Here is a 25,767-nt window from a genome sequence, read left to right on the forward strand (position 1 = left end):
AACCCATTTCTTTTCAACAGCTCTCTCTTTGTCTTTCATCTATGGCAACAAAGAGCCAGCGCTCCTTTGCAAAATTAATAGTCCTTCGCACAACATACTCTCCATGCAAAGGTAGGTACAAATCCACAGCAAGTGTTACAAATGGGTATTTATCATTTGTTCAATAATGATGATGGCGTGATAGTTCCTAGCAATGAATTATTAAGATGATGGTGTTAGCCATGGCAAGTGGTGATCTAAGTTTTGTCACACCAAGGGAGCCTTAATATCTTCAAATCATATACAGCTTTATCACACTTTCTCTCTTTTTTAGTAGCTATTATCTATCAGCCATTCTTCTTTTTCTTCCTCTTGCTTTCTCAGATGAGCAGAGATCTTTGATGCTTCCATTTACTCACTCTGTGACTGGCTCAAACAAACGAAAATCCACAGGGCTTTGAAAAAGGAGGAGCAGTGAAAGAGAAAGATTACAGTCAGATAGAGAAGACATACATTTGTCTGTCGGTTCGTTGGTCTGGGTTTGATGTTGACATTTGCTAGTATAAAAGCATTAGGGAGAAGCAGCAATGGCATTTTTAGCATTGTGCTGCAAAAATAGCCAACTTGAATCTTCCTACTCGGCTTATGGCTATGCAATATTCCTTTTGAACCCTCACTCTTTCACCTGTGCTCCCCTTCTGCTATCTTCTCGGTTATGGCCTCTGTTCTCACAGAAGCAATCACTGGAGCGTCAGTAAGCTGAATACAACTATGGCTTTAGCTACTCTTCGAGTACATCATGTTGCAGTTCACTGGGATTTCTGTTACCTTTTTTTGCTTACTTATTTTGAGAGTGCTTTGCCTCTTCTTAGAGGAGATAACTTGGCCTTTTATGTATCGTATCTTAATCTGCTCAAGCCCTATACAACAATAAGAAAAATGCTAACGTAACTTAGATGTAGCACTCTTTCATCTCATTTAAAAATCAGTTGACTGTTTGGTATGATTGCTTAGCTTACTGTGGCACACCCTGCATATCACTAGCTTGTTTAGCTTTGATATACAGTAAAGCTAGCAGAGTATCACAAAGACAAGTACCTTAGAACACTTCTTCCAAGCCAAAACATGCATGCATACACGTATATAAATGAAACTGTGAAGTCCCTGAACATTTCTGCTCAGTTAGTAGATGGGAAAATGTTATTTTTGTACTAAATACCACTATAAGATACTGTCTTGCTGTAAATTTCTAGTTATTATGAAGTGGTAATCAGTGCTGAGTAGGTTTCTTTGTCTTTAAAAGGATCCATAATCTATGGAGATTCTTGAGTGGCAGTCTAGATATGAGAACTGTTATTTGAATTAAGTACAGTTTATATATTCCTATCCGTTTTATAGTACTTTCCAGAGGCTCTGCTTAAGTTTTAGGCTTTCTCTATAAAAGCACATGCAATAAAATTGTTGCTGCCACCAGCTTGTATGCCTGAAAGCTCTTTTTTTGTCCTAACTTTATCAGTTTCTCTAATAAAAGATATTAACTTTCTTCACAAACTTGTCTCACAGAGAGAAGAAAAATATCTCCTGCTCCAGAGAAAGTATCAGTTATATTTAATGATTAAAACAAATCAGTGTAAGAAAGAGAAGACATAAGGCAACTGCAAGAAAATTCTGGGGAGTAGCAAGCTATAAAAACTACAATTTTCTAGCCATTCTGAAAGTGGCTTTTGTTTTTCATAGCAGAATTGAGTTCTAAGGAAAAGTTGTAAGTAGCAAATTTATTGAATATTAATCAGACTTCAGGTCTTTTTCTACTGAATACCAAATAAATACTAGACTAAATGGTAAACAGTCCTCAGGTGAGGACTCTCACTTCTTTCGGAGGCACTGGTCACTGAAGCAAGGTGAGCTCAGCAAGCATCGGCAGCTTCTAGGCGATCGTGAGATTGCCAAGTGAAGTTACTGCATCCTGCTTGCTGTAGCTGATCCTTCGTTACTGTGGGTAAATGCAAACCACAAAAACACAGCAAGAAATCTTTCAAGACAGTGGTTTTAAAAGTGCATGGGTAAGGCCACTTTTCAAGAAGTCGGGAAAAGAAGATGGAGTAGCAGGAGATGTTGGCTTATCTTTACTGCAGCGGTCTAGCGTACTGCAGAGCTCTGAAACTGGTTTCTCCCATCCTTTGGGCTCTCCCATTAAAGAGAAGATGCTACTCATGTAACTTGTGCTCCTCGGGGGGAAAAAAAGGGTTACGTCTGTGTGACCAGGCCAAGATTTGGATTAGCTCTCCAGAGGCAGAGGATTAGTGCACTGGGCAAAAATAATACCCTTAGAGGTGGAAGGCTTTAAGGTTTTCAACCATACATATTTATAAACTGGCTCAGAAAGGTTTGGTTAACAAGATAAGCTCTCAGCAACAGTCTCTTCAACCTAAGGTTATTTCTTTCATGAAGAAAAATATATCTTACCAAAAAGCTGCATGGTCAAATTATTCAGCCTCAGAGATTGTATTTCACCACGTGTATGAAATAGGTTTTATTGGAGCACGAGAAAAATTTGCAAGTGGTCTCTTTTAACCATAAAAAAAATAGCGACATTATTTAAAAATGTTTGCTCTAGATATAAAGCATATAGGGTGAGAATCTCTTGTTTCTTGCAGCGCACACACTCATCTCCCCAGAAATACCCCTGCAACCTGCTGTGGGAGCCCAGGGTTTTAGGACCTCAAATCCTTTCCACAGTGTCTGACTGGCTGAGGCTTGTCCAGCGAGGTCAGGTTTCCAGCTCGGAGTTTCTCTGCCTTGCAAACAGAGGCAAAGATGTGAAAACCCAGGTCACTTGCTCCCAAGGTATGAAGCTGTTGGGCATCCAGCTCCCCAGGGCAGCCAGAGCTGCGCAGCCCTGCTAAGTGTCCCAGGGGGATGGACCCAGACTTCCCCTTTCATGGAGAGTTTTGTGTATTCGACAGCTTTCTGGCTCAGAATCACCGATTTTGAAACATTTGCTGTCCCAAGTAGCATGGCAGGGGAAATGGAGGGAACAAGGTGTTTCTCAGCAGCCTGGGTTTGACTAGAATTTTGTGAAAACTAACATGCTCATAAAACACTTCAGTTTTGACAAATCAGTATATTCTAATGAAAAGCTTTAACTAGGAACTTCTGGGTGGGCTGTTTTACACTCCTTTTTCTTGTTTGCAGCTGTAAATGAAAAAAATTTAACCAGGTGGAACTTCTCTCATACCATGTCTTCCTTTTGCCCTACGTCCAGCCCGCCTGCCTGCCTTCTTCTCCAACTTCAAGTGCTCCAAAGGCTGTTTGGAATGAAATGGTCTTCAAGTGCTTTTACAGGAAATTGGGTTTTAGGCAGACTGACAGAGCTGCTTCCTCTGGAAAACACAAGTGAGGTAGGAGATGAATTACACAGGACAACAAAAAGACACTTTCTTAACTGAAAAGGTTTCAGTCTGGCGTGTATCAAAGGTGGCAATACATTAATGAGAGCATTTCCAAGAAGAGCTGTTTATAGCAGCATCCGTTAAGCAGCCAAACCATAGTCACCACTCTCTCCTCTAACTAGTAGTGTGTTTTGTGAAAAATAATTATAAACAACAGTCAGGAATCTGCAGTTCGGGAAGTTTGGCTAGTAAATAAATTTTATGATCATATTGCAGAATAGAAATGCAAACATCAAGCCTTTAGGTCTAGAAAAATTAGCTCACTGGTCAGCTATCGATGTGTCATTCAGCTCCCATTTAGTGAAGCTGGAAATAAATATATTAGTATTATTATTTTCCCAAACGAATTTAGTATGTTCAAAGTGACACTTTTATAGAAGTAATGATAGACATAAAATCTTGCTGCATTATTAGTAAGAAATATAATGACCATCAACCAAGCATAATCGTATAAAAAAAACCCCTCTGGTCCTACAGATTGGGCAGTCTGTCTTCTGCTTACTATTGACTGCTTAAATGAAAGAAACGAGTATGACGGGAAGGCTGCAGAACAAGCAGATACTCAGCTAATCCTGCAAATGAAACCAGTAGCCATAGAGAAATGCAGCTCCAACAGTACGCAGCTTACAAGGTATGTATAACGAGTAAGTTGTCAGTAAATTGAACATGTTGTATCTGATCCGAGGTCGACAAACTGTTAAAAAATACAGTATTAGTCTGCACTTACGCAAAGTGTGCTCCCTCGATCCTTACGTGTCTGTCAGATGCTACCAATGCAGTCCAATAGGGATTGTAGCAAGCACTGTATTTATCTATCTGCCCTTATTCTGGATGCACTGATCCTATACACTGAACAATACATAGAGCAAACACATATTCCAATTCAGATTCTTGATTTTAAATACAGAATTTTAAACTGTATTTTTAATTCCTAGGGTGATTAGCACAAATAGTAGCTTACCAGGGAGTTTTAGCAATTAAGGAAAAAAAAACCAAACAAACAGCCCAACAAAAAAACCCCAACAAACCAATTTATAAATTTGATTTGCATCGTAAGAGTAAGATGTATCAGCACAATTTCTGAAGAATGGTATAAATGCAATGTCATCTTTACAACTAGGGCTCCTCTGACTACAGAAGCCATAAAAGACGATTAAGTCTGGTTTACTGCTACTGTTTTTCTGCAAGAGCCGAAGTAAATTCTGGATGCATGCAGAGATCAGCTGTGCAATGAGCGCATGGTAGGGCTGCTGCGCCTTATTGGAGCCTTTCCCAGACCAGCAGCTGCCCATGGGAGCTGTTTTCTGAACTGATCGGCCAGAACGCGTCCTCTGCGGGACTGTGTGGTGAGAGATACCATTAGCTGTAGTTGCTGTATTGAAGCAATTATCTGGAGGTATTTCTGATCAATTTTTATGAATGTTTTCTGTGACTGCTCCTTCTGCTTCTTACATGTTGTGAAAAGCTTAATGACGCGTTTCACTTCGGTCTCTCTTCTGCTGTCTGCCTCCATCTCTGCTCTCAACAGTTATAAAGGCAGGGGGTTTTTTTCCACCCTCAGTGAAACACTTACTGTCAACAGCAATTTTTAGAGGAACAAGCTATTATACAAAGGTCAGGGAATTTTGTAAAGATCATAATTGCCTAAAGGCTTCATTAACCTTTACAAAATAGTGGTTGCTGGATTACACAACATACAATTAAATGACCATTAACATCCAGAGCAATTAATGAAAGTAACAACCTCAAGGTACTGCAAATCACATAGATGCTAGCCAATATCGGTCTCCAAGCACGAGTCTTATTCCAGCAAATAGACTTGAAATAAGATGTTCTACAAATGACAAAGACTAGTTTCAGTGGAGTGCACGCTCCAGGCAACATATTAGTGCCTGACAGAACATTATGGTGAGATTGAGTGGAATTATCCAGCGCCAGTAGCGTTGCCCTCTTTCTGCAGGTATTCCAGAAATTAAGAGGAGTCTCACAAATAATAACCACTTGAAGTAATGAGACCCTGTCCCTTTTGTTTGAAGAGATACCAGAGAATGGAAATCTGTATTTTCTCAAAAATCTTTTCAGGTACTAAGACAATGATCCATAATCTAGTAAACAGGCAGGCAGAAGTGAGGTTAAAACCTTTTTAATCTACTGCTCCAAATAATCTGTTCATCTTCAAAGAAATGAAGCTTACCTTGTACTATTAACCTAAATGGAAAAGCTTATCCAGTTTCAGGATTGTTATTTCCGATGATGCTGGGTGATCTGGTACAAAGAAACACTCAACATTTTTCCTAATAAAACTTAATAAAATAACATGTTGAATTGGATAAACAGATGCTTTATTAGCTAGAATTGTGACACAGTTAGCAACTAAAAATAAAAATTGGTGTATATATTTACATACAGGAAAACATAACCAAATAATGTTAACGATAACAGATCGTGTATTCAAGTTGGAAAAACCAGAATTATGGTTCTCTGTAATCTTAATTTAGTCCCTTCTTTATACATAGGTATGGAAGGGTGCCAGCTGACTGATTCCGGGCTTTGTTTATTGTACACTATTCAAATTCTCTCTGAAGGTGGAGCTATTAATTCTCTCATGCTTTCCCTACTGTGGCACTCATTGCTACGGTATCGAAGTGCTTCTCAAACAGGAATTAACTAACCTAAGCAATATTATTTTATTGGTGTAGAATTACACTCAGATGAACAACAGAGATAGTAACAGAGTAAGTAAGTGTTATCTACTAATTTTGGATGTACCTTATGTCATGCTTTCTTGAACAACTTATGAGTTGTTTTAAACATGCATATTTAAAGATGTACATGCTATTGCTTGTGACCTCATAAAAAGTTACAAGTATCATGCATGGAAAGGTTGATTTTTTAGCTGGTGAAGTGTCTCAGTGCAACTGAAGAACAGTGCCTATTAGAAGCAGAGGGCATAAACCTTTTTCATGCTGAGACTATTTCTGCAAGAAAGAAGAATCTGACCTAGTCTACCTCCTTGTTCATTTGTATTCAATCTGAGCCAAGGTCCATTACGTTCATTTGAATAGGAGGTGTATAATCTGCATTATACTAAAAAAAGATAAAGATCTTTGGGCTTTTATGGGAAATGATCATCTTTCATATTTCCTCTCATTTTTCTTTTTTTTGTTTGAATTCTCCCTTTGCTGAGCGAAGGTGACAGTTTCAGGTGAAGAAGAGCAGCATGTTGGGTGAAAGACCTGGAGGCTGAGGTTATAAAACCAAAGAGACTAGAGCGGGCACAAGAAAGTTCAGGGTGAGGCAGAGAGCTGGAAAAGCATGGTACTATGAACCTGATGAATACCAGTAATTAGTTACAGTTGTGGATTGCATTGTTCTTATGTAAAAGGGAATGCAGCACCTGCTCTGTGTACACCGTACCATCTTGAAAAGGAAAAATGTCAAATTCTAAAAGGATACCATAGGATACCACATGTGAAGAACAAAGACGGTCCTTCCTCTGCAATATATTTCTGAAGTACAACAAAAGACTAGTGTGGTTTTGGTTGGATTTTTTTTCTCCTAGGGTTTCAAGATGCAAGACAAAACTAATACAGGCAGTCTTGCTGAACACTCCGCATTACCATGACAGTAGAATCAAAACCTGCATATGGATAGTTAACCATTGTCAAATATATTTCTACCATTTCATTAAATATAGGCATGTCTACCATCAGGTACTCTACCATTTCATATGAAAAAATGCAGATGATACATCATATGGCCTTTCACTTATTGCCTTTGTAATATATCCCTAAGTTTGTTTATTGAATAGTTTTATAATCACATGCATAAACAGTTTGCTGAAATGAGATCTCTCATTATCTCGCTCATAGTGTTAGATGGGTGTATACGTGTGAATGTGTTTTTCTGGAAAGAAAGAGCTCCTCTCTTTTCACCTTCTTTGGGTTGGCTTCTCTGTCGTTGTTTTTTTTTTTTTTTTTATGGGGCTGTTTGTTTATCTAAGATGATGCCACTTACCTGGAAAAAGGTGTAAAGTATTTAATGAAGATTTGTTTTTAACAGGTCTTAAATTTAGCTGGAATACGTTCATACCTATAAAAGCATTAGCAAAAGTTTTTGGTTGTTTGCAAGTTTGGGCAAAACATTTAGAGGAGAATGACTACCTGCTCACCTCTAAAAGCAAGAAAGAAAGGTGAACTGGTTGCATGGCAACAGCACCTACAAATAAGCAGGCTTTTTCAGATATTATACAACATTATAAAGAAGAAAGAAATGCAATTTGAGCTGTGCTGAATAGTTTATAGAAAACTTATTCTTGAACCTACCAATTGAACAGCCATTTCCCCTAAGCATCTTCACAGCAAGGAAAGGAACCTAAACTTTGACTTCTTGATAGCTTTGACATCCAAAATGTGGCGTACACTAAGCCATAGTGCTGCTTTTTTTTTTTTTTTTTTTTTAATTACCACAACTTGTTCGACAACAGGCCAACTGCAAACCTTCAGATGAAGTACTCCAGATTTCTATGAAAATCCCTGGCATGGAATCACTTCCAGAGAAAGCATGCTTTATAACTTACTGTAACTTGTGTCTGTTGTTTATAGTTAACTTGCAGCACCTAAGATTCAGACGGATCAGTAGTATCCTAAGTCCGTCCATTGGATCAAGTTACAATTAATATTTGATAAACCAAAAATGCTATTTAGTCCTTTTGTGTGCAGAACATCTGAAAATCTCTGGAAAGGTACATTGGTGCTATGTCCAAGTATCACCAGACTCTTTACAAAGTTAAATACTTAATAATTGGTTTCTACATTGCACACTGTTTTCTCTGGACTCTCCCATTTATCCTCCCCCTTCTGATCACTGTGGTGTTCACTGTATGAAATTGTGATGCTCAGTGCATTTCAAACTTTTAGGGTGGCTGCTTCAATTCCATTGTTGGTTGTCTTTTCAGGAGCAGCTATTTCTTTGTCTCCACTTTTCTACAATTTTGGGATGTCAGGAGTTAAATGACGTATAGTTATGATGTGTTTCTGATTTTTCATTGTCTTTCTGAAGAAGCTGGTCTCTAGTCCCACACTTTGAAACTGCAGTTACAAATTTTCACTTCAGGCTAATTCCGTATTATTTTCCCTATTTCTGCTTCTTGTCTGCCCAGTCCTTAAATCCTCTGGCACAATTCCTGGGCTGTTGTAATATCCACCATACTCATTTCAGACCATGGATGAACATGAGACAGTAATAGTGATAGATTACTTTTATATGTTTGGATTTGAATTTCTAATCTGCAAGCCATTCATGTTTTCTTCCCTTCTTTCATTAAAGAAAATGAAGGTACCCAGAAATAATCAATGTTTTGTGCCGTCTCCTTTAATAAAAAGGATCGTACTGCAAGCCAGATTTAAGCACTGAAGTTCAAGTAAGTATTATTACTTGTATTCATTTATTTTATAGAGCTGTCATTTGGTAGAGAGGGGAAGATGGGGGGGGGGCGGGAAGAGAAAGACATTAGTACAAGAGAAACAGTGTAACTCTTGCTTTTTTATGTTCCCTTCTGAGCAGTCTGTGAGGCTCACATTAGCATGCTATGGTGACAAGCATTTTTAGTTTTCACAAAAGTTAATGTTGTCTTGAAGTAATTAACTGGCAAAGAAGCTACTTAGTATTATCTGGGGTATTGTAGGTGTATTGCAGTGATGGCTCTGATTTCATTTTGCTTAATATAATTTATTCCCATTTTCCTCTACCAATATAATAAGCCTTAACAAACAAATGCCCTCAACTTTCCTGGCATGTGACATTCTGATGGAAGGTGACCACTGAGCTGAAAATTAGTCTTCCCAGCTTCAAGCTGGTTTATCACCAGTTATCACAGGTCAGATTCTGAATTTCAACTCATGTTTAGCAGTTGCTTATAAAACAAGTGGCTCCAATACAAGTTAAAGGCCAACCTATGTAAGCCAGCTCTTGCTTGGCTGGCTCATTTGCAGAGAGCCTGCAGCAACCCCACGTGTCCCTGCAGTGAGCCCACGTGTCTCCTGCTGACAAACTGGGTGGGCATGGAGAGGGGGAAGGCTCTGAGGCGTCCCTCAATCTCATCTCTGCAAGCCTGAACACATCACAGGCTTGTGATCTGCCTAGCTACAAGGTCCACCCATGGGCTACTCTTGGTGTGCATCCCAGATACAGTCAAAGCAACCGTTAATGGAGGAGTTAAGATAGTGCTAATCCTAACAGTGACTTGACTGTATGTTGTTCATAATCTCTGTTGGTCTTGATCTATTGGAAACAGAGAGGTAAAAGGAAAGCACAGGATAACTGTAGGAATTCACACATAAAGACCTGATAGGGTTTTTTTTCTTTTTAAATCAGAGCTCTTGAAAGCTTACCATTTTTTTCGAAACATCTATGTGTTCCCACCAACAAATGACAGGAAAATCTGTCACATTAAAATACTTTATTGGAAGCCCTTTTTTTCCATAGTAGAAAAACCTTCTAGAAATTCTTATAAAATCTCAGAAACAAATGTTTGTTGCCTACTGTAAAATACTGTTGTAATCATTATTTGATATTTGCAGTCTAGCAGCTGTGACAGAGGATTAATTATGTCCCCAGTTTCTTGAGCTATGAATAAGCAAAGTAATTTAGTTGAACTTTCATTGACATCTTGCCAGTGTATGTGCTCATTAATGTGATTTGACTGTTAGACTTGTACTTTACTGGTTAATTTAATACTTAAATGGTAATAAAAATTACCTGTATGGTAATCCTTAGAGTTAAGTTGCTGTGGGAGGGACCATTTCACATACACTGATGTTGTGCTTCAGAACTACACAACCCCTAAATAAAAGGGTCATAAGAAATATCTTCAATCAAAGCACGTCAGTCAATAGATATGATAATGTATTTCCAGAAAAGGCAGAGATGGAAGTAGTTAAATCCATGGAGGACTAATGGAGATTGAAATAGATGTGATTTACATGGCAAGGACCACGTATGTATCCACACTTCCCAGTGTGAGGCTAGAACAAATACACCAAGGAAGCTATTTAACCCCCAGCTGCACAACAAATACCTGATGTAAGTTCTGGATAAATTGTTCTGAAAATAATTTTATAAATTTGTGTCTATATCTTAAATGACTTCAGCATGGAAACTTTGAGGGTGTAGGGTATTAGAGGTGGTTTTGGTCAAGGTAAGCAATGTGACAATGTAACATGAGATTGTAATATCTCAAAAAAAAGCTCTCATTCATTATATCAGCCAAATTATTTTGGGGAGAATGTTTGGTAGAAATTTTTACTTTCAGACAAAATTTTTCCATGTTGCGTGTGTTTTAAAAAAAAAAATTGACTTTGCAAAGCAGACTAGTCACTGCTATTTCTTTTGTGCATCGTGAAGAACCTCTCGGACATGCTAAAGGTTGCATTTCCTTTGGCTCCAGTTCTGAATGACCCGTGCTCATGAAATGAAGAACTTCAACATTTCAACATACAAAACAAAGGATCAGATGGTTTTCCAATCGCTGTAGTTACCACTCATTCAAATGCCATCCTTTGCATTACATTGTAGTTGTACAGATCCAGTATTGATCCTCAGAACCTCTGAGAAAATCTTTCTACTTCACGGTGGCGGTAAAAGAAAGAAACTGCCTTTTGCAATTAACTGTCAGCCTTCAGTGGTCATCAGTAGTTCTTCTGGATATTTTCAACACATTGGTGAGTCTGTATTGATGATCTGTTTTCATAGTTGACCCTAGATAATATTTCTGACAGAAATTCTTGTAGCCTGCATTTTATCCACCTGTTTTTTCCTGAATAACTAGATGTCACCACATTAGTTCCTGTCAGGAGAGAGCTTTTGAAGTAATGTCATGATTTTCCCAATTTACAATAGTTTTGCTGCATGTCTCAGAAAGGCCAGTTTCTTTTCATCATAAGATGGAAAGATGGTGTCTGAGCGCACACCTACTGTTATCTAACTGTCAGCAGCACAATCAGACTATACGTAAGTCAAAACCAAAATCCTGGAAATGTGGTATGGGTCCTGGGTCCTCAGCTCTGTCCGTTTCTCACTGCAGATCACCCCCTGTTGATCTAAGCAAGGTCCTAATATATATTGTAGTTGCACCATGCCTGTTAGGTAACTGTAATTAAGACAGCGTACGTGTTGTCTGTATGAATAACTCAGTTACACAGTAAAATAATGCAAAGCTATAATCACCAGTCATTTAAGTCAGTAATGATCACTGCTTGGCATTTTTTTACTCCAGGTGTTTCCCAAGAGACACAATGATAATGCTTTCTGAGAGCACACTTATCTCAAAGCATCGTATGACTGCTCTTTCTAGGCTTTTAGTCTGCCTAGCTCCGAGGGTTCCCTTCCTCCTTTCCCCTTCCTTATGTTGGTGCATAAATTTGCACCAACCCTCACCTCGCTGCAACCTCCTTTCAGGTAGTTGTAGAGAGCAATAAGGTCTCCCCTCAGCCTCCTCTTCTCCAGGCTAAACAGCCCCAGCTCCCTCAGCTGCTCCTCATAAGACTTGTGCTCCAGACCCTTCACCAGCTTCGTTGCCCTTCTTTGGACATGCTCCAGCACCTCAATGTCCTTCTTGTAGTTTGTAGGGGCCCAAAAATGAACACAGGATTCACGGTGCGGCCTCACCAGTGCCACATACAGGGGGACAGTCACTTCCCTCGCCCTGCTGGCCACACTATTCCTGATACAAGCCAGGATGCTATTGGCCACCGGGGCCCACTGCTGGCTCCTATTCAGCTGGTTGTCAACCAACAGCCCCCAAGGTCCTCCCTCCTTTCCTCCAGTACTACATCACATTTCAACACTGCCATGACATTTCATTTTCAAGACTATAAGAGACACATAATGAATTAAACATTATTACTCATACTTGCAGAGCCATACCCCCAACATCACTTTACACCATCAATTCTCAAAAACTATCAAACTATACATGAGGCATCACCAGTGCACATCATCAGACCAAACTTCCAGTTCCTGAAAATTCCGACTCCTTCCTCTCTGTCAGTCCTTTCTACTGACTCACTACATTTCTTTATCTCCATCATCAGGGGCTGTGTTCAGCAGAATAAGGAATCTGCAAACAGGAAGAAGGTGAAAAGAAATAAACTGCAGCAATAAATACCAGCAAAACAACTTTAATGATGGCAATCCCTCCTTACAGACAACATTCAAAGCTTACAATAGGCTATTTAATGCCCCACTCTTGCCAAAAGTCCCATGTTTCCTATAGAAATGCTCTATGATGAGTGACTAGGAATTAGGAATCTGTCCCTTTTTTTACAACACTGTCTCTCTGTTAACCTATGAAGAGGGAAAAATCAGGCAGAGACTTAAAAAGATTGCCTGAAGCTTCACACTAACCAGCTAACTTTATCATGTTATTATGTCCTGCATTGTTTAATTGCTTGCATTTATCCCTATGCAATCCACTTTTCTCTACCAAGTCCAAATGTTAATGCTCGCTCTCCTTTGTGCTTTGAAGTTCACACTCAGATCATTTTATATTTGCAACCTGCCACTCAATAAAGAGACTCCATAAGAAGTGTTTGTACTTTTTGTTCCTATGTAATCAGCTGAAGTTCTGGAAAACAGGTCAGTTTCACAATTTAAAGATAAAAAAATTACTACACCACCGCTAAAAATAGTAACTGTTGCACTAGAAACAGTTTTTCTTCTCATTCTATCAGCCATGGTGCTTTCTACACAGAGAGCCCCATAGAGCATGCATTTCAGTCGCTATTCCTGTTTCTTAGCATTAGTTTCACTGCATAAAGGCACAGCATACCAACTGTTACAAAGCATTCAAAACCAGCTATCTTCCTATTTACTCTTGTCATATCTACTTCTTTGTAACACAAAATGCCTGTGCACTGGGATCAAGGGATTTAAAAATTTGCCAGAAGCTGGGGCTCAGAAACATATACATCAATCTAAACTTAGTCCTCTAAGCTGTTAGAATTGGTGACTCAAAAAGGCACAGAGAAGGGGAAAAGTTCCTCTAGTAACAACATGTAGACATTACTCTCTGTCCCTATGGCAAGGGATACCTGTAAGGCAAACGACAGCAACCAAAGGCTTACCTGCCCCTCTTCCTAGATCATCCACTCGATCTGCTACTCGTACACAAGCTATTGTGCACAAGCCTCGGTACAATATTACCTGTTTTCCAGTTCCTAGGTTCTTTGCTTTCTCCTTAGAACTATGTCCCACCTAGAAGTATCCATATTGCCTAATTAAGTTACAAGAAGTCCTTATTCTCTCTTTCAGAGAGAATCTTAGCGATAATGGTCACGTGACAGATTTGACAGCAGAAATAAACTACATTGCTCTGTTCCACAGCTTCTGGCACCAGTATGACAGATGAGTATATTCCTAAGTCAGAGCACAATTCCTGGCTCTTCAGTGTTACATTTTTGCAATGTAATCTATATCCCTTTTTTTTTTTTCTTCCAGAAGAGCCAGCTCACTTTCAGCTATGCTTTCTTTATTGAATAAAATCAACAAGTTCAGAATACTACTATTTTTCCTTTCCCATAGGGTTCCCTGTTAGATCTCTGGGACTGGTTAAGTAGTTTGGTTGGTGGTTTTTTTTTTTTTTTTTTTTTGCTGACCACCCTTCAGCCAGGCTACAATAAAACCCGAAAGGAAAGAATGTCTGTCAGTGTAGATAATCAACTGGCCAAATAAAGTGCTCTTTAGTGATATGACACAGTCTTTCTGTGTCGTTGCCAATCCCTGACTGGCACATGAAGACCTGTAGAGGTACTTGAACTGGATTCTTTCAGACTACAGAAGACTATTAATTACTCCTACAATGCTAACATCTCCTTACTGCTCATTCTAAAATGGTTTCATGATGTACACATCTTAATTAATGTACATTTCTTTCTAAGTGAGGAAAAAGAAACAGAAATTTAACAGAAGGCTGTGCTGAATTTATCTTCCTGGTATTCTCTTCCTGAAGGATATGATATTTAACAGTATCTTCTTTTACCACAGGATAATTAATCTGCATAGGAAAAAACGGAATAACAAACCAAAAGAAGAAAAGACGCAGCAGACAACCAAAAGGTCAAGCTAATGTACGCTGCTCCCGTGACTGAAAAAAAAACAGGCATTAAAATACTCACACATCTTCTGTATGTGAAAGTTTGTAAAGGGAGGAGAAAATGATACCACATGTATCTATTATCGTGATGACAGAAACAGTAATGAAAATTGAAGTTATTACAAACTGTCCAATCTCATTTATTGCCTGCGTGCCTTAATTCAAATCATCACCCTTTCAGTTACACAACTGTATCTCAATCTCTGCTCAGACAGACAGAAAGGGACACTGGGAACAAAACATTTTTCCACCAGAAACCTGGGAATACATGATGGTTTTTAAGCATCTGCACAGAATTTGGCTCACCATCTACAGAAGCACAGATTTCAAATATTGGCTCGGGGAATTCCTTAATTTTGACCAGGCTTAATACATACTCAAAACCTTACACTTTATTTATCAACAGCGAGGCGATCTCTACCATCAGTGCAGACTGGAGAGAAACAGATTGGTTTCTTAGCACGCAAATGGTGTGGGAGGGCTCAACACGGTCTGCTCTGGCTGCTGCCAGTTCTCGCTGCTGCTGCCAGCTTCAATCGCTGCTGGCAGGCTGCGAGCACCCCACAGACTCTAGTCCCTGCTTCTTCTAGTGATCAGCCTCACAGGACACATACGCTTGCTTTGTTAGAACATTTTGATTTTTGGAAGCTGTTAACATGAAATAATCCACCGTCAGCCCTCCCCAAAAGATACATGCAAGCAAAAGGAGCATGAAGTGCACTACAGAGCAGCACAGCAAAGTATTACTATGCTATCCTCTTGTCACTAAAAGCAGATAAAATGGATTTTGGTTTACATTAAAGGTTTATTCCAAACCTTTGGAAATAAACACAGTATACAGCACTTCTTTAAACCACCTCTCTTTCAGTTACGAACCTCTAGGGCCAGACTGAAGAGCTTTGCAACAGTCAGTTTATTCACTATTTGCTCACAGTGTTTGCTTTGGTTTGGGTTTTGTGCCGCCCCGCCCCCCCCCCCCCCGCCTTTTTTAAACTTCAGTGCACCTCAGTTTTAGCATGAACTGCGAACATAAACAGTGTTTCTCCAGCAGCTTTATAATTTTTGTCATATCCTACGCAAGTAAAGTAAGAAAGCGTCAGTAAGTTTGAAAGAACACATTTTGCCAGAAAATTGTATGATTTTCTTTTACTGTAATTAACCAAATGCCTATCTGGACACTGCATACTGTACAGGAGAACAGTTAATGTTGTGGTACAGTTAGGATTTGGTAATTTTGTGTTATTTTTACTCACAATCATATGAGGTTTGTTAGTCCACGACAAAGCTGTACACTTTGCTTGCTTTTGCCGATTCCTTCTTCATTTTGTGCATCTGTTTATCATATGTGTCCTGGTAGCTGTGGAGAAGACAGGTTTTGAGAGACAAGAAAGTTGGACACACACTGGACAGTATTCATATGTATTTTTCATAAATCAGTTTTACAAGGCTTACAGAGATCCATTCACCACTAGAGCTCCTAAATACAAAAGTCCAATCTGAGTAATGTAGTCAAAATTCTTCTTTGATAAAGTGATCAAATCACAAGGAAAAAAAAAAAGAGCACTAGAACATAGTGACTTTTTTTTTTTTTTTTTAAGACCATTAGTCTGATACACAGTACTGAATAGCTAGCAAAGGAGACTGATCGTTACTTTGCTCAGAGCTAAATGCTAGATGGAGAAATGCAGACTGACATCATTAATGAGCTTAAAATCCAAGCATCGCTCTGCACCACGTGGCATGGAAGGTGCTATCATGAGAACATTCTTTCTTTCCTATTCCTTCTTTTCTCTAATGATATTCTACTAACAACGTCTATGTGTGCATGAGAGACTTACATGAGGAAATAGCCACCTCAGAGGTCAGATGGAGATTGCTGAAAGCAGAGATCAGATCAGGCAGACAAGGGTCAGATTCTGAACTGTGTTAGCTAATAGGTCTATGAATTCAGAAGAACTGTGTTGGAAAATACTAGCCAATTTACAGAAAGCAATGAGAATCTTGTCCGAAAGTGGAAATATGGAGGAGAAGAAAACCCAACGCCTTCAAATTACCTAAATTTTCAAGAGTTCTTCTGATCTCTGTGAAGTTCCTTTGATTTATCATAGGAGAATATTTGCCATTATAGCAAGAGATCTTATTTTCAGCATTGCAACATCCAGGGTGCAGAACTGATTCCTTGGATCAAGGGGATGCTGCTCTCCTAAGTAGTCCCATTGAAACCAACTGAGCTATATCAATAGAACAGCAAACGACATTCACAGTACAGCCTTTAGATTTTACCAGACTTACTATCAGTCATAATGTTTCTGTCATTACATGACCTGGGACAACTGACTGACCCGTGCTATGAAGTACTACTCAATGAACAGAGGGTGTAGCCTTCAGATACAGCTGCTTTCACTCCCTGTTATCAGAACCAATTTCACTGACATTCAGACCAAAAGGTACCTTACACAGACTCTTCTTCAATGCTTTTACGTGTCCAATCTGGATCCTATAAATATTTGAGGTGCTTCAATATTTACAAATACCTACACCTGCATAAGAACAAGTATATTAAGACATGAACAAGAGCACTTCAGTTCATCATTCACTAGCCTCTTGTTAAAAAAGCTGAAGATGTTCAGTCAGGGAAGGGAAAGATCACTTTGTGTCTTGAATCAGAGCTAACGAATTCTGAGAGCAGGCCACTTAGACATAAATCCATACACCGCAATTTCTGCAGGCAAATGATTTGATGCAGTTATGAATAACGAAGTAATTTAGAGAAGCTGAGAGTGGCCTGTAGACAAGAGGAAAGAAGCTACGCTTGATAACTACATTTCCCATTACGTAGCTCCCAAAGCTCCATTATTTAATAATATAGTTGTTATCAGGAGTTTTTAAACGGTCAACAATACATGAGTTTTCTTGCATTACTGTAGTAAAATTTATAGAATTCAAAGTAGAGCTAAGTATTCTTTCTGTTCTCCTTTACTAGAGCAGAGCTATAGACATCTAGACACTCACAGAACCACAGCAATTTGAATCTGGCTGTGATTTATCAGTATATCTACTAACAATGAGGGCGTACCAAAGGATATGAACATGCGATCCACTTGACAAAAAAAAATTCATAAAGATCCCAGTTTGATGAGTTTGCATATTTAAAATGGCAGAGGAAGATCTGGTAGGCAGGACTGAAGGTAATTCTTTTGGGTGACAAACTACATTCTGGGGCAGGGGGAACAAGAGTTATTTGTATGTGTAAACTAACCGTAACTTTTTTGGACATCCTTCATAAACGGAATACTTGATAGAGTACTTAGCAGAAGTGTTGTCCCAAAAGATGTAGCACCTACAGACATTAATAATAACATCGTTGTTCTCTAAAATCTGTGAAAATCCAGCATTTTGAAACCTTGGTAGTCCTCTCTTAGGGGAGGCTTCTTTTTGTTTGTTTGTTTGTTTGTTTTTTCACATAGGTGAAAAAATGTGCAACCTTCTGGGTGCACACTTTTCTTATCGTCTGCCAAATTATTTAATGACCTCAATACTAAAATTCCTCGGTTACATTTAGAAGTGCATTTGCACTCTGAAATGCTTTCCCCGAAAGCTGGAAAATTAGAAAACATCCAGGAAACAAAGCGACACTTTTAACAGTACAATTCTGAATCTCCATAATATATCAGTAATAAAAGATTTGAGGGCTTGGGGTTGCCAGTTTCATAATCTTCACAACATACTCTAAAGGATAGCTTTTCCTCTTTCTTATCTGTCCTAATTGCTGTCTTGCTCATATAGTCCACCACTGTGGTCAGCATTGTTGCGGATGAGTGGAGTGCACCTCACTCAAAAGAGAGAAGCAGCAGTATGTTTTATTGAGGTAAAATAATAATTTGACAGAGTTCAATGAATTTGATAGAATTTAACAAAGTTTAACAGTGGTTTGCCAAGGTTCAGTAAGCGTGATGGCAAGGTTCACCTTATTAACTACTGCATGGAAGAAACATACAAAGCAAAATTGAATTAGAATTGAATTAGAATGATTCACAGAGACCAGAGACACAAAGACTAACACGGACCCTCCCAGTGAGTCACGAGGTTCAGAGTGGACCCCCTTGCTTTCTATAGGTGTGGCTGGGTCCAATCTTAGTCTCACACTTTGTCAACAGTTTATGTCTAATGGACTTATCTATACAATGTTTATCATAGAATGCTTTGGGATGGAAGGGACCTTTAAAGGTCATCTAGTCCAACCCCCCTGCAATTGGCAGGGATATCAACAACTAAATCAGGTTGCTCAGAGCCCCATCCAGCCTGACCTTGAATGTTGCCAGGGATGGGGCATCTACTACCTCTCTGGGCAACCTGTTCCAGTGGTTCACCACCCTCATTGTAACAAATTTCTTCCTTAGATCTAGTCCGAATCTACCCTCTTTTAGTTTAAAACCATTACCCCTTGTCCTATCGCAACAGGCCCTGCTAAAAAGTCTGTCCCCATCTTTCTTATAAGCCTCCTTTAAGTACTGAAAGGCTGCAATAAGGTGTCCCTGAAGCCTTCTCTCCTCCGGGCTGAACAACCCCAGCTCTTTCAGCCTTTCCTCATAGCAGAGATGCTCCATCCCTCTGACCACTTTTGTGGCCCTCCTCTGGACCCTCTCCCACAGGTCCATGTCCTTCAAATAATAATATTATTACCAGAATAATATTCAGCAGCTACATGGATTAGTAATGGATTAGTAATGTTTCATAGTATTAATTCAGCATGCTATCAGTCACTTACTGAGGATCAGTCACAGATAAGGGATCTCTCAACCTTGGGCAAGGAAGGGTCTCTTAGTCTCAGGTGAGGAACTTAACCTGATGGTAATATTTATAGAGTGAAGTAGTTGGCTGCTAGTCAATAGTACAGACAAAATAGATGTCTTCATTTTAGCTCTGGTATCTTATTCTGTACTTTGGTTATCTTGGATTTTTGGGTTTCAGAACCACCTTTAGAAATATTTTTCAAGGCATCCTCACTCTTGTACGTGAGCCAGGGGCTTTCCAGCTCGCAAGTTCACTGCAAGGACACGAGGACTCTTTTTCCTTAGTCAGCCTAAGCCAAAGTACGGCTAGGAGTCAAGGGTATCCGTCACAAGCGTTCACACTTGTGATGTGTAGACTACTTCAAACAACAAATCTATGAACTCGCCGCAATTGCAAAAGTTACAGAAAAAAAAGGGGACATATACACAGGAAAGGCAGGACAGTAAGAAATCCTGGGGAGCTGTGGGAGGACCCTTAGTTTTCTTCAACAAATGAAAATCATAGGCTGTATCCCCACCACCAAGTTGTAGAGAAACATCTATGTAGACAGCTGCAGAACGTTTCTGCTGTTGTCCACAGTGTTTTAAGAAAATCTAGCCAGGATTTTGTAATGAAAAAGCAGCGCTTTTCATTATAAAGCCGGCAGTGTTGTGTAGGTGAAGCAACATTACGCTGGCTTCAATTACTCCAGTTCAGACAATAGCTGATACCCATCATTAGGAGAGGAGGGTTAGGACATGCTGCGGACATCTTCATTTTTGGGGTATGGACAGATGGAGATGTTCACTGGAGGCTAGGCACAGAGAGCCTGTAGCCCCAGCCATTCGTTTGTGATAACTGATAATGCTGCAATGAATAACAGTTGCTTAAGCCTCAGCAAAACAAGCTTTGGTACTCTAGCTTGCCCATGGACTCTAGTTTGTCTCTCTGCCAACTGCTACCACAGACAAAAGGTCCTGTCTGTGCACAATGCACAGTCCAACAGTGTTCATAAGAAAACATTACAGAAATTCAGAATCTCAGAGTTAGGCAGACCAATAATTTTTTTGTCTTTGTCAGCATGGATATAATCATTCCATGTAAGCAGCAAGTTATTATTTAAGTTCATATTTGTTCAATAACTTCATATTCGAATGTCTTTGTATCGAGTTGAAAAGTAATTTCTGACAAAAGAGATTCAGCCTAATTTGCTTATTGGTCACTCTAATACTGCAGAATTTTAAATTGCGTCTATATTTGCTGTCTCTAATGGGATATATTTACCCTGGTCCAACACACCAGGAATATCATAAAAGCAAAATATTTCTAATGATTTATGAACATCAGGATATGAGAGCTGCAATCCAGAGGGGTTATTGCAGATGGAAAACCAGGATCTCTCAGTTACAAAAGCATCACAGAATCTGTCTGATTTTCCAAGTCATAAAGAGACATGACACCCTCTTATACAACAGCATCACTGGACATCAGTCTGGGGGAAAAAGATTACATCAACACAGTCATTAGTTTAACTGTATGGTACTGCTTTTCCTTTATGCAAGAGTAAATAAACATGGAGTGTTGATACTTTCAAACATAGCACTTGCCTAAATCAGATTTACTTTTTTCACCAATGATTTCCCTCAGGTAAACTACACTGAGTTTTAGAATTAACTTTTTCTAAGAAATACTTTTTCTAAGTATTTTCAGGCTACAGAAAACGTCTTGCACATTTTTTTAGAAAATAGTCAAAAGTGCAAATTCAGCACAGCCCTTGTTTCAGAGAGCCCGTTCACAGGAAAAAGATCAGTTGGCATAAGGGCCATGAATGCTTTTGTGACACCAGTATTTTCCTCTCAGAGTCCCCCAGGTGAGTAGGGCAGGGGAGAGGGCAGGTACACAGAATTTGACTGTTCTCCAGTGGCACAACTCGAGATGAGCATATGGACAAGCTTCTTGCTTGGCAATCTATGAATTAAATGGTTCATGTACAGAGGCTCATGTTTTAGAAGTGAAGCCTGCCAAAATGCGGATTCATCTAATTCCAAGGAAATTACAGACTGTTTAATTTGGTTTGTGTCCAAACTCAGGATGGGCAGTTTGGATATAAGTAGGAGAAAGGGAAGCCAGTGCATTCAAACACTGTCCTTCTATTGGTTACTGTGTGAAATAGCTTAAGCCAGCACATCTGAGGACAGAGCCAAGCAAAAATGGTTTCCTACATAATCACACACACCTCAGGTCACTAAAACAGCCGCCTTTGACTGTAATACAAAAGGACACGCTGCACATATTTCAAGTCCCTTTTTTCCAAACATGCACTAGAAGGGAAAGCTTGGGCCAAGGAGGTGATGCTCCACCCTAAATATCCTTAGGCTATGTCTTGTTTGCCTATGAAGAGAGAAGCGCTATTCTAAAGTAGTGACATGAGACTCCCTCCATGATGGTGGCTATAGAGGAGCCTGGGGTACAGCTAGAGTGACCCACAACAACAGAAACCTCTCTCACAGCCAAGCAAGCTCCCCCGCCCCCCCAATTACAAGTTTAGTAAGATTGCAGAAAAGTAGTCCTCAGAGACCTAGTGGGAAAAAGATTATGAGACAGTTTGCTCTGAGTAGCTTGCAGCATTCTTATTCGGTTTCATTATCAACTAAATCTACCCTAGGAAATTTATAACTTTTCTGCGCCACTATCTTTTAACAGTGTGCACCAGGATCTTTCAGAGGGGTCAAAACATATTTTCACGTGCGCTGATGATCTTGCAACACAAGTTGCTATAAGTGTAGCATCAACTTACACTTTGCTTCAGTACCGCCTATTGACCAGTTCAGAAAAATATTCCTATTTAATAGTAGAACTTGGATACCTTAAAAACATCTAATACAAGTGTACTAGCTTTCCTCAAAGAAAAAGGCTCATTTATCTTTGTCTCTTGGAGCTACTTCTACCATTCGAAACCTCTCTGCCTAGATGAAGCAGTAAATTGTATGTACCAACAACTCATTTTTATGGAAGTTAGCAAGTTATGGCCCAGCACAGCATTCCTCTCTCATCTGCTAATAAACATATCTATTTCATATAAAACGTAAGATATTTTGCGAACTTCATTGTGACTTCGAATCCATTGAAGCCCACCAAAGCATCAAACTGGGAACAAGAGGATTTTCCCACTTTGTAACATAAACTTATACATTTTAAACTCAGAGATTTTGTAATCTCGTCTGACTTTTTTACATGAGACAAAATGTAGAATTAGACTAAGCAGTGCATTGGGTGCATAACATCTGACAGACCTACAGCAAGATATTCTAAACTGGTTTAAATACTTGAAAATATGATTTTCCTCTGTATTTTTAAAAAGGTAAAAACAGAGTCAGAGAGATACCTTATAACTAGTCCAATTTAATCACACTTCAGATTACAGTCCTTGTGCCTTGTCCTCCCTCTAATGCTACAATCGCAGACATCTGTCCCAGTTACGTGCAATCTCTGTGCTCAAATTGTGACTGACATTTCTGGTTTCTGCACCAAAGCTGTATCTCAGATTAGAGATTACAGATAATTTGTAATTAGGTTCAGTGCTTATTCACATATTCATTGTTTAGTCCAAAGGGGAGCATGGAGAAAAGTTTGATTTTGGCTCATCGTATCTCCACATTGCTGCGTACATAACCGGTGTGTAACCTGGAGTGTACCTGAAGACAAGTGCGCCTTTGAATACCTATTTTTAGGTCCAGAAGGCACTCCAGCAGCTGGGCAATGGGAGCAGTTCCCTTGCTTCTGAAACAATCATATCTATAATAGGGGAGCAACACAGAACAAATGCCCTTAATTTCTGAGAAAGAGGTTACTTTCGTAAGGTATCATTTGATATTTCAGAGGAAACTGGTGTGGGGGCACTTCATAAAGCCTGTAACATGAACACATGTAAAAACGATAGGACAAAAAAAATCCAGTAAGATAGTAGTCTAGTGCAAGTAACCAAGACATGTGGCATTTGTAAGTGGAATAAAAATTCCAGTTAGTATTTTTGCACAGTGCATTTTTTTCAAGTTCAACATTTAAATTAAACCCATCTCTGGGTGTGAATAATGAGACAGGTATCATTGTAGAACTAGAAAGAGGTAAGTCTGTGCACAGTTCATCATCGAACCGTGTTCTGCATGGCCACTGACTGGTTATTCAAACATGTTTGCAGAAAGTAAGTATGAAGTTGAACTTCAGTGGATGATCAGTCTTTATGCACCATTTAAGCATATCATTTTATTTCAGAATAATACTGATTAAAACAATTCATGGGCAATCGGAGTCTTGTTCTGACTCAAAGGGCAGGAGAAATGTGACCCTATCATAAAACAAAGCACGCGTTACAGCAAACAGTGCTAACGTGGGCAAAAGCCTATGGGGGTGCTGATTTCCATGCCTGATTAAATGCATCTTATTGGTATAATGCCTTCAAATTGAAAAAGCTTAATTTTGAAACCACCAGATAATTGTGTAATTGTGGTATTTGTATTCCCTGTGATGAATCACAGAGTATAATTTCTAGCGGTTCTGTGAAAATAAAATCGCCTGAAAGCATCCACAACAACTCTGTTCTTTGATGTAACTGGGGCTCAGAGTTTGGCCCTAAAGCAGGTCAACAATGTTTGAATTGAAGATTCACTGACAAATAAGACTACACATACTATGTCCAGTAGACTTTTCATTCCAAGAAGTACATAAATCGCCTTCCTTCTCAGAACAACAAGATCCCCAAGGTGTTTTCACAGGCCAGTCAGGTGCTTCTGATTTCTCTTTATAGCAAGCTCCTTTGAAGGTACTTCAGGAGCATGAGCTGCACCACTGCTGCATTTTGTCTGGCAAGCAGTGCTGTCACTTTCAAAGGGAGATATATCCATGATGAACAGATTGGTTGGACTCTCATGAAAACAATATACCCAAAGCATTTTGAGTAAGCAGGTGATTCTCAGTGCTCTTTTAAATCTTCCTATTTCGCTAAAACACAAGCCACCTGATAAATACATGTACGACAGAAGTAATTACAGTCAAATTGTGGAAATGCCTATCAAAGCTAATGACAACACCAAAAGATGCTAAGGAAAAAGCATCTAGATGCTACCGAATAAATGCATCAGTAAATTTGGGAGAGACAGCTGGACTTGTACACACAGGGTGTTTGTACATTGCTTCATACAGAGACGAACAAAACACAAGTAATTGCAGGCAAGTGAAGGCAATCTTTATTTCTTTCATTTCACCTGTATGGAACTGGGCACACATTTTTCAAATGTAACTAAAGTCTACTGTGAGACTGCGTGCCTCCAGGCTATTAGTTCTTCTAAAGGCAAAGAAAAAGAGTGTAAGAAAATGCAAATTCAGGCCAGCAACAAAATTTGTCATCACACACAGCAGCTACAGAAATTTTAGTACTGAGGTATGCAAACGTCATAGCTCTCCATTTAGTTCGAGTAAAACCGCCTTGCAGCAATATAGCTACAGGACCAGTAAGTCCAGTGCTATTCAGCGTTGTCACTCCCCCGCACCAAGCAGCAGTAGTCAGGCTGGGAGTCCACACCAAGCAGCAGTAGTCAGGCTGGGAGTCACACCACCAATGAAAGGCCCCAGAAACACCAATACCCAGTACTGATGAACAACCATGGTAGAACAACACTCAAAAAGGGTAATCGCCACTTACGACATAAAAGGTCAGTGGTGCCGTGTGGGTCTCTTGGATAAGCACTCCTCCCTTTGGCAAGGCCTGGCTGTCCATCTCCACTATCCTGAACTGTAATGCCACCTGTGCCCTTCCCGTTTCATCTCCACCTCAGCCCAATGCCTGGGAAGGTTTAGACAACCTCGCTGTTACTCGAGCAGGCTTTTCAGGGTTCTTTTACTGACAATAAGGTTTACATACAGCTGCCTAATCCCTTTTTTCCCAAAGCCTGTACTGGCCTTCCTTCCCTTTACTCTTCTCAATGAAGGAATCTAGACCATTTCCTAGAGTTGCTGCCAAGGACCTTTCTCCAGATGTCCTTGTCCCACAGTCCCTAGGATGCCACATACAGACGTACAGGTTATGTTTCATGCCCAAAATGCTACAAAGCAACACACAGGGTACACACAACAATGTGTGGTTTTCCAAGTAAAATGCTCTACCCTCAAAACCACTATCTAGACCAGACTTGAGATGTAATATAACAAAGCACCCCAAATAAAACCATAGTATACAACAAAAAAACCACACAGTACAGCTCTAAAGGCATTACTGATGTCACAGGTCTGTGTAGGACTCTTCCCCCCCCCTCCCCCCCCCCGCTATCAAGTTTAAATTTATTCATGGTCAATCTATATCCATTCAATTCTGTACCAATATTTTAAACCAAATAATTATTGCCTAATCTTGATATT

The 25,767-nt window shown here is 39.5% G+C and overlaps 1 long non-coding RNA gene across 2 annotated transcripts in view; it reads left to right on the forward strand.

Annotated features, from left to right (window-relative positions):
• Positions 1-6,374, forward strand: part of LOC148052288 (uncharacterized) — a 40,008-nt gene extending 33,634 nt beyond the window's left edge. The window contains exons 4-8 of one of the 2 annotated variants that reach the window (XR_015699001.1): positions 21-111; positions 2,637-2,826; positions 3,175-3,380; positions 3,909-4,062; positions 4,552-6,374. This is a non-coding gene — a long non-coding RNA (uncharacterized LOC148052288). The remainder of the gene's footprint in view (positions 1-20; positions 112-2,636; positions 2,827-3,174; positions 3,381-3,908; positions 4,063-4,551) is intronic. The other variant, XR_015699002.1, reaches the window with a different exon arrangement.
• The last annotated feature ends 19,393 nt before the right edge of the window (positions 6,375-25,767 follow it).

The sequence above is a fragment of the Nipponia nippon genome, unplaced genomic scaffold (assembly GCF_047370975.1).
Source record: "Nipponia nippon isolate SJK-2023a ecotype South Korea unplaced genomic scaffold, ASM4737097v1 scaffold_5, whole genome shotgun sequence".
Lineage (NCBI taxonomy): Eukaryota > Metazoa > Chordata > Aves > Pelecaniformes > Threskiornithidae > Nipponia > Nipponia nippon.